Raw genomic sequence first — 10,618 nt, 5'->3', positions numbered from 1 at the left:
TCCTGAGAATTCAATTTTGTTTTGACGTTTGTGATGTGGTGTTTAGTGTGAAGGAGTGTGGAAGACAGGACACTTCAGGCAGATGCAGAACAGCTGATACCTGCAACAGACGAACGAGATGTGCTGACCTGAAGTGTTCTTCCTTACAGCTGCACTTATTGACGTATGCGTTTATGTTATGGGAAGAAACTTGTCTTGCGTCATTACCCCCACCCTTAGGACAAGTTTCTTGTTTATGTGATGAGGGCGTCTCTTAATAAAAAGAGCGGAAAAGCAGGCCAGACTTTAGTGTAGCCTTGGTGTACAGCCTGGCCGCACTCCGCGCGTAATATTTGATTTTCTGTCTCACTGGTGTTTCTTGACTCTGTTTGTCTTGTTAAAGGTTTTAAAAATGTTTGGAGGAGAAAATACCCAACACATTCCTGCATATTTCAACAAGACAATGCCAAGCCACATTCTGCACGTGTTACAACAGCGTGGCTTTGTAGTAAAAGAGTGCGGTTACTAGACTGGCCTGCCTGCAATCCAGACCTGTCGCCCATTGAAAATGTGTGGCACATTATGAAGCGCAAAATACAACAACGGAGACCCCGGACTGTTGAACAACTGAAGTCATACATCAACCAAGAATGGGAAAGAATTCCACCTACAAAGCTTCAACAGTTAGTGTCCTCAGTTCCCAAACACAGTGGTAAACATACCACTGTTCTAGCTTTTTTGAAATGTGTTGCAGGCATCCATTTTAAAATGAGCAAATCATCTTCTTTGTCTTTCGGCTGTTCCCGTTAGGGGTCGCCACAGCAGATCAAGCAGATCAATCGTTTCCATCTCACCCTGTCCTCTGTATCTTCCTCTGTCACACCAACCACCTGCATGTCCTCCCTCAGCACATCCATGAAACTCCTCTTTGGTCTCCCTCTTCTCCTCCTGCCTGGTGGCTCCATCCTCAGCATCCTTTTCCCTATATACCCTGGGTCCCTCCTCTGCACATGTCCAAACCATCTCAATCTCGCCTCTCTGACTTTGTCTCCAAACCGTCCCACCTGAGCTGTCCCTCTGATATGTTCATTCCTAATCTTGTCCATTCTTGTCACTCCCAAAGAGAATCTCAACATCTTCAGCTCTGCCACCTCCAGCTCTGCCTCCTGTCTTTTTGTTAGAGCCACCGTCTCTAAGCTGTACAACATAGCTGGTATCACTACTGTCTTGTAAACTTTCCCCTTCACTCTTGCTGATATTCATCGGTCACAAATCACTCCTGCCACCTTTCTCCACCCACTCCACCCTGCCTGCACTCTCTTCTTCACCTTTTTACCACACCATTACTTTGAACAGTTGAACCCAAATATTTAAACTCATCTACTTTCACCACTTCTACTCCTTGTAACTGCACTATTCCACTGGGCTCCCTCCCATTCACACTCATGTACTCAGTCTTGCTTCTACTGGCTTTCATTCCCCTTCTCTCCAAAGCATATCTCCACCTCACCAGACTAGACTCAATTTGCTCTCTACTCTCACTACAGATCACAATGTCATCTGCAAACATCATAGTCCATGGGGACTCCTGTCTGATCTCATCCATCACCATTGCAAACAAGAAAGTACTCAGAGCTGATCCTTGGTGTAATCCCACCTCCACCTTGAATGAGTCTGTCATTCCGACTGCACATCTCACTGCTGTCACACTATTCTTGTACATGTCCCGCACTACCCTAACATACTTCTCTGCCACTCCAGACTTCCTCATACAATACCACAGCTCTTCTCTTGGCACCCTATCATAAGCTTTTTCTAAGTCCACAAACACACAATGTAACTCTTTCTGGCTTTCTCTGTACTTCTCCAACAGTATTCTCAGAGCAAACATTGCATCTGTAGTGCTCTTTCTCAGCATGAAACCATATTGCTGCTCACAGATCTTCATCTGTTTTCTAAGCCTAGCTTCTACTACTCTTTCCCATAACTTCATGCTGTGGCTGATCAACTTTATGCCTCTGTAGTTACTGCAGCTCTGCACATCACCCTTGTTCTTTAAAATAGGAACCAGCACACTTTGTCTCCACTCCTCAGCCATCGTCTCACTTTCCAAGATTTTATTAAACAATCTGGTTAGAAACTCTACTGCCATCTCTCCTAGACATTTCCATGCCTCCACTGGAATGTCATCTGGGCCTTTCCACTCTTCATCCTCTTCATAGCAGCCCTCACTTCTTCCTTACTAATCTCTTGTACTTCCTGATTTACTCTCACCACATCATCCAGCCTTTTCTCTCACTCATTTTCTTTATTCATCAGCTCTTCAAAATATTCCCTCCACCTTCTCAGCACACACTTGTCATTTGTCAGCACATTACCATATGCATCTTTTACCACCCTAACCTTTCCAGCTCTGTCCCTTTGTCTGGCCAATCGGTACAAGTCCTTTTCTCCTTCCTTACTGTTCAACTTCTTGTTCAGCTCGAGATATGCCTTTTCCTTTGCTTTTGCCACTTCTCTTTTCGCCTTATGCTGCATCTCCTTGTACTCCTGCCTACTTTCTTCATCTCTCCGACTATCCCAAAACTTTTTCACCAACCTCTTTCTCCTTATGCTTTCCTGGACCTCTTCATTCCACCACCAAGTCTCCTTGTCTTCCTTCCACTGTCCAGATGTCATACCCAGTACTACCCTAGCTGTCTCCCTCACCACATCTGCAGTACTTTTCCAGTTGTCCAAAATTGCTTCCCCTCCAACCAGTGCTTCTCTCACCTGCTCACTAAATTTCACACAACAGTCTTCCTCCTTCAGCTTCCACCATCTGATCCTTTGTTGAGCTCTCACTCTCTTCTTCTTCTTCACCTCTAAAGTCATCCTACAAACAACCATCCTATGCTGTCTAATGACACTCTCTCCTGCCACCACCTTACAGTGTCTGATTTCTTTTAGCTTGCATCTCCTATAAAGAATGCAGTCCACCTGTGTGCACCTTCCTCCACTCTTATATGTTACCCTGTGCTCCTCCCTTTCTTAAAGTAAATATTCACCACAGCCATTTTCATCCTTTTTCCAAATCAACTACCATCTGTCCTCCCCCATTCCTATCCTTGATACCATATCTACCCATTACTTCCTCATCACCTCTGTTCCCTTCACCAACATGCCCATTGAAGTCTGCTCCTATCACCACTCTTTCATGCTTGGGCACACTCTCCACCACCTCATCTAACACACTCCAGAAATCTTCTTTCTCCTTCATCTCACAACCTACCTGTGGGGCATATGCACTGATAATATTCATCATCACCCCTTCAATTTCCAGCTTCACACTCATCACCCTGTCAGACACTCGCTTAACCTCCAACACACTTTTAACATACTCTTCCTTTAAAATGACCCCAACACCATTTCTCTTCCTGTCCTCACCATGGTACAACAACTTGTACCCACCGCCGATGCTCCTGCTCTTACTTCCCTTCCACTTGGTCTCTTGCAGACACAATATGTCTACCTTTCTCCTCTCCATCATATCAGCCAGCTCTCTCCCTTTACCAGTCATACAACCAACATTCAAAGTCCCCACTCTCATTTCCACCCTTCTAGTTTTCTTCTTCTCCCGCTGTTTGTGGAAATGTTCTCCTCCTCTTCTTCGTCGTCTTCGCCCAGCAGTAGCCCAATTTCAACCGGCACCCTGTTGGGCAATAGCACCGGTGGCAGACATTGTTAACCCGGGCCACGACCAATCCGGTATGGACATTCGATTCTTAGTCTGCATATTTGGGTTAGCTTGTTTTACTCCGGATGCCCTTCCTGACGCAACCCTCCTCATTTTGTTCCCTTGGGACTGGCACTCAGAATGTACTGGCTGCACACCCCTTGTGGCTGAGTTAATGAGCAATTATTTGCTCATAAAAATGAGCAAATATTTGTACAAAAACAATCAAGTTTATTAGTTTGAACATTAAATATCTTGTCTTTGTGGTGTATTCAATTGAATATAGGTTGAAGAGGATTTGAAAATCATCGTATTCTGTTTTTATTTATATTTTACACAACATCCCAACTTCACTGGAATTGGGGTTGTAGCTTTCAGTAGTGGTGGACTGTCCAACCCTAACTTCTCATAAACAATTCCAACGTTTTCTCGCTTTTGTTGATTTCTGTAGTAACTTCATCAGGAAGTACAGTCAGGTATCAGCTCCCCTCACCTGCCTTACCTCCATTTGTATAACCTTTTCTTGGAACACTGAAGCCGACAAAGCCTTTGTAGAATTTAAACCCTGTGTTATTTCAGCCCCCATTCTGATTCAACCAGATCCATCCAAACAGTGGATGCTTCCGATTCTGGGGTGGGCCCCGTTCTGTCCCAACACTCCACTTCTGACAACAAATTGCACCCATATGTCTTTCATGTCACCCCACTCCTGCTGAACAAAATTATGATGTTGGAAATAGAGAACATCTGGCAGTTAAACAGGCTTTAGAAGAGTGGAGACAATGGCTAGAGAGAGCCAAACATCCCTTTCTTATATGGACTGATCACAAGAACTTGTCCTACATCCAGACAGTCAAACAACTGAATCCATGACATGCTCATTGATCCTTGTTTTTGGATGCTTTAATTTCACAATTACTTGTTGACCTGGCTCTCAGAACACAAAACCAGATATCCTTTCCCTCCAGCGTATAATGGATGACACCTCTTTATCTGATGATGAGACTGTCCCATAGTCCTTGTGTTGAAGCAGCGGTCTCATGGGAAATTGAATTGTTGGTGAAGTAAGCATAATGCAACATCCAAACCCTGGCAATGGAACACCCAATCAACTCTTGGTCCCAGATTCAATTCTTTCCCAAGTCCTGCAATGGGTTCATACATCACATTTCACCTGTCATCCAGGGAGTTCACAAACCCTTTCCTTAATGCTACCCAATTCTTGGTGGACTATGTAGCTTTTCTCTAGTGCTATTGGCACTGGAGAAAAGGCCACTTATAAACCCACTACTGGCTTGTTCCACCCTTTGCCAACACCAAGTCACCCGTGGTCCCACATTACTTTGTTACTGGTCTACCACCCTCTCATAGACACATGGTTATCCTGACCATAATAGATCACCTTTTGAAGGCAGATCACTTTGTGGCTTTACTCAAACTTCCTTTAGCATGTGAAACTGTAGACCTCTTAACAAGTCATGTTTTTAGGCTTCATAGTATCTCTGCCCATATTGTCTCAGATCAGATCTTGGATATGCGAGGCCCTTGGTGCTACACACCACCAACCTCTCTGGTTTCCACCCCCAGACAAATAGTCTGACTGAACATGCAAACCAAGACCTTGAAACTGCCCAACACTGTGTATGCCATAACAACCCGTCTTCTTTGAGCACTTCCCTCCCATGGTTCGGATATGATCATAACTCCTTGACCTGTTCAGCTATGGTTTTGCTCCCCCTTGAGTGTTCTTTAGGCTATCCACCCCCATTATTCCCAAACTAGAAAGAAGACATTGCTGTTCTTTCAGTTCAAACCCATCTACACCATTGTCATCAGGTATGAAGAAAAACCTGCTCTATCCTCATACAGACTATGGGTCATATTCAGCGCATGGCAGACTGACAGAGTTCCTTCTCCTTCCTGTCACCCAGGTTAATGAGTGTGGCTTTCAACAACGGGCATTACTCTTAGGACTGCCTCCAAGAAGTTGACTCCCCGTTACTATTGGTCCTTGCCTTATTACAGTTTCATTTTCAGTTATCAATTCTTCTGTGGTTCAGTTGTAGCTCCCATGTTCTATTTGCATCTGTCCCACCTTCCATGTCTCACACTTGAAACTGATTGGAACCAGCCCATTGTACCTGCCTTCTAGGCCATCTCCTCCTGCCTGCGTCATTGAAGGACATCCTGTGTTTACAGTCTGGTGGTTGCTGGACATCTGCCATCAGGGGTGTGGTCTCCAGTATTTCACTGACTGAGATGGTTATAGCCTGGAGGAGCTGTCATAATTCACCTTTAGCAGCCTGATTGACAGTTTTTTAAGGATGCTCTTTGCTGAGAGAGGACACCAGTTTGTTACAGTCCAGTGTGTTGTACTTTTGAGCATTACTTCTCCTAGTTGTCCTCAGCCTGTCTGATCTCTGAGTTCTCTGCTCCCCGCCCTTTGAACTTCAGCCTGCTTTTCTGAACCTGAGACATGCCTATGCCCCAAAAGGATTTGTGTTCTGATTTTCTCTGACTGCCCGGTTGTGACTTTGGTCTGCACTCTGACTGAGGGAAGGATTCTGTTGTACTATGTAAGTCCAACTGCAGTGAAGTGGTTGTTTAATATCAGTCTGCAGACTTGTGAAGAGGAAATTTACATTGCTCTACTTAACCTGTGTCTGAGCTTGAGTCCAACTGCAGTGAGGTGGATTGTGGAAGGAAAGAGTGCACACTGGTGAAGAGGATCATTTTACTGTTCAGATGAAAGTGTACTTCGTTCTCCTCTGTTTTGAGGATGATAAACCTTCCCCACTCCACAGTTGTGGTTCCGCCTCCTCTCGTCACTTCATCCCATCTGTCCAGCATACTGAGTAAGGAGCTTAATAAAAACATTTTCCTAATTGGTTGTCTGTGGTCTGTTTTGGGGTTCACATTTCATATATCGTAACACTGTTCTCCACCTCTTATTTGTGTTCTTCAGCCATTAATAGTCCAATTTCCACCAGCACCCTTATGGCACCACTGGCTACAATTGATCCAGTGTGGAAATTATATTTATTAACTGCATGCTTCATGAGACAACCCTACTCATTTAGCCAGGTTTGGGACTAGTGCTCGGAATGCACTGGCTGCACTTTCCCTGAGGCTGACATTTGGCCTTATGTATCTGGCTTAAGACTAGTATTTTGAGCACACCGGCTGTACACCTCATTGGCTGAGTTATTCTAAACAAACTGAAGTGTTTACAGTGGATCCTGAAATTATTCATAGCGTGTCACTTTTTCCACATTTTATGTTACAGCTTTATTCCAAAATGGGGTGAATACATTTTTTTCTTCTCAAAATTCTACTCACAACACCCTATAATGACAACATGACCCTTTCTTTTGTTTTTTGCAAATTTATTAAAAATAAAAAGTAACAAATCGCATGTTCATAAGTATTCACACCCTCATAAGTATTCACACACTCAATACTTTGTTGATGCACCTTTGGCAGCAATTACAGCCTCAAGGCTTATTGAATATGATGCCACAATCTTGATGCACCTACCTTTTAGCCGTTTTACCCATTTCTCAGATCTCTCCAGAGATGTTCACTCAGATTCAGGTTTGGGCTCTGGCTGGACCCATTAAGGACATTCACAGAGTTGTTCTGAATCCACTCCTTTGAAATTTTGGCTATGTGCTTAGGGTTATTGTCCTGCTGAAAGATGAACTGCCAGCCCAGTCTGAGGTCAAGAGCGCTCTGGAGCAGGTTTTAATCGAGGGTGTCTCTGTATATTGCTGCATTCATCCATCCATCCATCCATCCATCCATCCATCCATCCATCCATCCATCCATTTTCTTCTGCTTTCTCAGGAGTCGGGTCACGGGGGCAGCAGCTCAAGCAAAGCCGCCCAAAACCTCCCAATCCACACACACCTCCCCCAGCTCCTCCAGGGGAACCCAGAGGCGTTCCCAAGCCAGCCGAGAGATGTAGTCCCTCTAGCGTGTCCTGGGTCTTCCCCGGGGCCTCCTCCCAATGGGACTGTGACTTCGGCCTGTGTGATGGATGAGTCCACCTCCGAGTCCCCAGTCTCTGCTTCCTCTTCGGAATACGTGACAATGGGATTGATGATATCCTCAAAGTATTCCGTCCACTGCCCGACAACATCCCCAGTCAGGGTCAACAGCTCCCCACCCGCACCTTAGACAGTGCCGGTGGAGAGCTGCTTCCACCTCCTGAGGCGTCGGATGGTTTGCCAGAATTTCTTCGAGGCTGACCGATAGTCCTCAATCCATTGGCCTCCCCGAACTCCTCCCAGACCTGAGTTTTTGCCTCTGCGACCGCATGGGCTGCAGCACCCTTGGCCTGCCGGTACCTGTCAGCTGCCTCCGGGTTCCCACTTACCAACAAAGACAAGTGGGACTCCTTCTTCAGCTTGACGGCATCCCTTACTTCCAGCGCCCACCACCGGGTTCGGGGATTGCCTCTGCGACAGGCACCAGAGACCTTGCGACAACAGCTACAAGCAGCCGCATCGACAATGAAGGTGGAGAACATGGTCCACTCGGACTCCATGTCTCCATCACCCCCAGGATCTGGGAGAAGCTCTTCCAGAGGTGGGAGTTGAAGACCTCGCTGACACAGGGTTCCGCCAGTCATTCCCAGCAGACCCTCACGATACATTTGGGCCTGCCAGGTCTGACCGGCTTCCTCCCCTCTCAGCGGATCCAACTCACCTCCGGGTGGTGATCAGTCAACAGCTCAGCCCCTCTCTTCACCCTAGTGTCCGAGACACGTGGCCGAAGGTCAGATGATACAACTACAAAGTCGATCATCGACCTCCAGCTTAGGGTGTCCTGGTGCCACGTGCACTTATCGACATGCTTGTGCTCGAACATGGTGTTCGTGATGGACAAATTGTGACTAGCACAGAAGTCCAACAACCGAACACCAGACATAGATTCAGATCGGGGAGGCCATGCTTCCCCATCACCCCCCTCCAGGTCTCAGTGTCGCCGTCCACGTGGGCGTTGAAATCCCCCAGGAGAACAATGGAGTCCCCAGTCGGAGCACTATCTAGTACCCCTCCCAGGGACTTCAAGAAGGTCGGGTACTCTGCACTGCCACTCAGCCCATAAGCCGAGACAAAAGTGAGAGACCTGTCCCCGACCCGAAGGCGTAGGAACGCAACACTCTCATTCACCGGGGTGAACTCCAACACATAGCGACTGAGCTGGGGAGCAATAAGCAATGCTACCCCAGCTCTCCGCCTCTCCCCATGAGCAACGCCAGAAAAGTGGAGCATCCAGCCCCTCTCCAGGAGTTGGGTACCAGAGCCCAAGCTGTGCATGGAGGTGAGCCCAACTATCTCTAGTCGGTATCTCTCAACCTCCCACACGCCGCACAAGCTCAGCCCCCCCCAGCGAGGTGACATTCCTTGTACCAACAGTCAGGGGCTGTGACCTCGGACCGGGCCACCCACCCACCTGCCCTCGACTGCCACCCAATCCTCTCTGCACCCGACCCCCATGGCCCCCTCTGCAGGTGGTGAACCCACAGGAGGGCGGGCCCATGTCGCTCTTTCGGGCTGAGCCCGGCCAGGCCCCGTGGGCTAAGGCCCGACCGCCAGGCGCTCGCGCGTGAGCCCCAACCCCAGGCCTGGCTCCAGGGTGGGGCCCCGGCTCCACCATACCGGGTGACGTCTTGGTCCTTGATTTTGTACTGGTCATGGGAGCTTCTGAACTGCCCTTAGTCTGACCCATCACCTTGGACCTGTTTGCCTTAGGAGACCCTACCAGGGGCAGAAAGCCCCCGACAACATTGCTCCTAGGATCATCCAGGTACGCAAACACCCCCAACACGATAAGGTGGCAGTTTGAGGGGGAGCATTGCAATCCCAGTTCCTACTGCTGAAAAACATCCCACAGCATGATGCTGCCACCACCATGCTTCACTGTTGGGATGGTGTCTGGTTTCCTCCAAACATGACGCCTGGCATTCACACAAAAGAGTTCAATCTTTGTCTCATCAGACCAGAAAATTTTGTTTCTCATGGCTGAGAGTCCTTCAGGTGTCTTCTGTCATCTCAAGGATGATCAGTGGAAACAGGATGCACCTGATATCAATTTTGAGCTTAATGGCAAAGGCTGTGAATACTTACGTGCATGTAATGTCTTAGTTTTTGTATTAAATCCCAAAACTTTTTCACATTGTCATTATGGGGTACTGTGTAGAATTTTGAGGACAAAAAAAATTTTATTCATTCATTTTAGAATAAGGCTGTAACATAAAATGTGGAAAAAGGAAAACGCTGTGAATATTTACCAGATGCGCTGGGTACACACAAGAAAACTGTCAGCTACAGGTCAGTGCTACATATTTAAGAGATGAAACAGTTAGATTAGATAAGGGATAAACACATAAGCATTATAAGACAGACACACCTAAAAGCTACAAATACAAGTTTCAAGAGCTACAAACACAATTTACAGTGTATTGAGGGAGGTGGTGGGATGGTGCCTGGTTTCCTCTAAATATGACGCCTGGCATTCATGCCAAAGAGTTCAATCTTTGTCTCATCAGACCAGATGAGACCAGATGTTTCTGCTGGACAGAGAGTCCTTCTGGTGCCTTTTCGCAAACTCCAGGCGGGCTACCATGTGCCTTTTTCTAAGGAGTGGCTTCCGTCTGGCCACTCTATCATACAGGCCTGATTGGTGGATTGCTGCAGAGAAGGTTGTCCTTCTGGAAGGTTCTCCTATCTCCACAGAAGAATGCTAGAGCTCTGACAGAGTGACCATCGGGTTCTTGGTCACCTCCCTGACTAAGGTCTTTCTCCCCCGATCTCTCAGTTTCGACGGGCAGCCAGCTCTAGGAAGAGTCCTGGTGAATCTGAACTTCTTCCATTTACAGATGATGGAGGCCACTGTGCTCATTGGGTCCTTCAAAGC

General features: G+C 47.0%; 1 long non-coding RNA gene across 1 annotated transcript; it reads left to right on the top strand.

The window, feature by feature from the left end:
• Positions 1–363: 363 nt before the first annotated feature.
• Positions 364–10,403, top strand: LOC117509101. Its single transcript, XR_004560244.1, has 3 exons — positions 364–375; positions 7,283–7,288; positions 10,283–10,403. It is a non-coding gene; the product is annotated as an uncharacterized LOC117509101 (long non-coding RNA).
• Positions 10,404–10,618: the final 215 nt, after the last annotated feature.

Source organism: Thalassophryne amazonica, chromosome 4 (assembly GCF_902500255.1).
Source record: "Thalassophryne amazonica chromosome 4, fThaAma1.1, whole genome shotgun sequence".
In the NCBI taxonomy this organism is placed as follows: domain Eukaryota; kingdom Metazoa; phylum Chordata; class Actinopteri; order Batrachoidiformes; family Batrachoididae; genus Thalassophryne; species Thalassophryne amazonica.
This window is presented reverse-complemented; position numbering and strand designations above follow the sequence as displayed.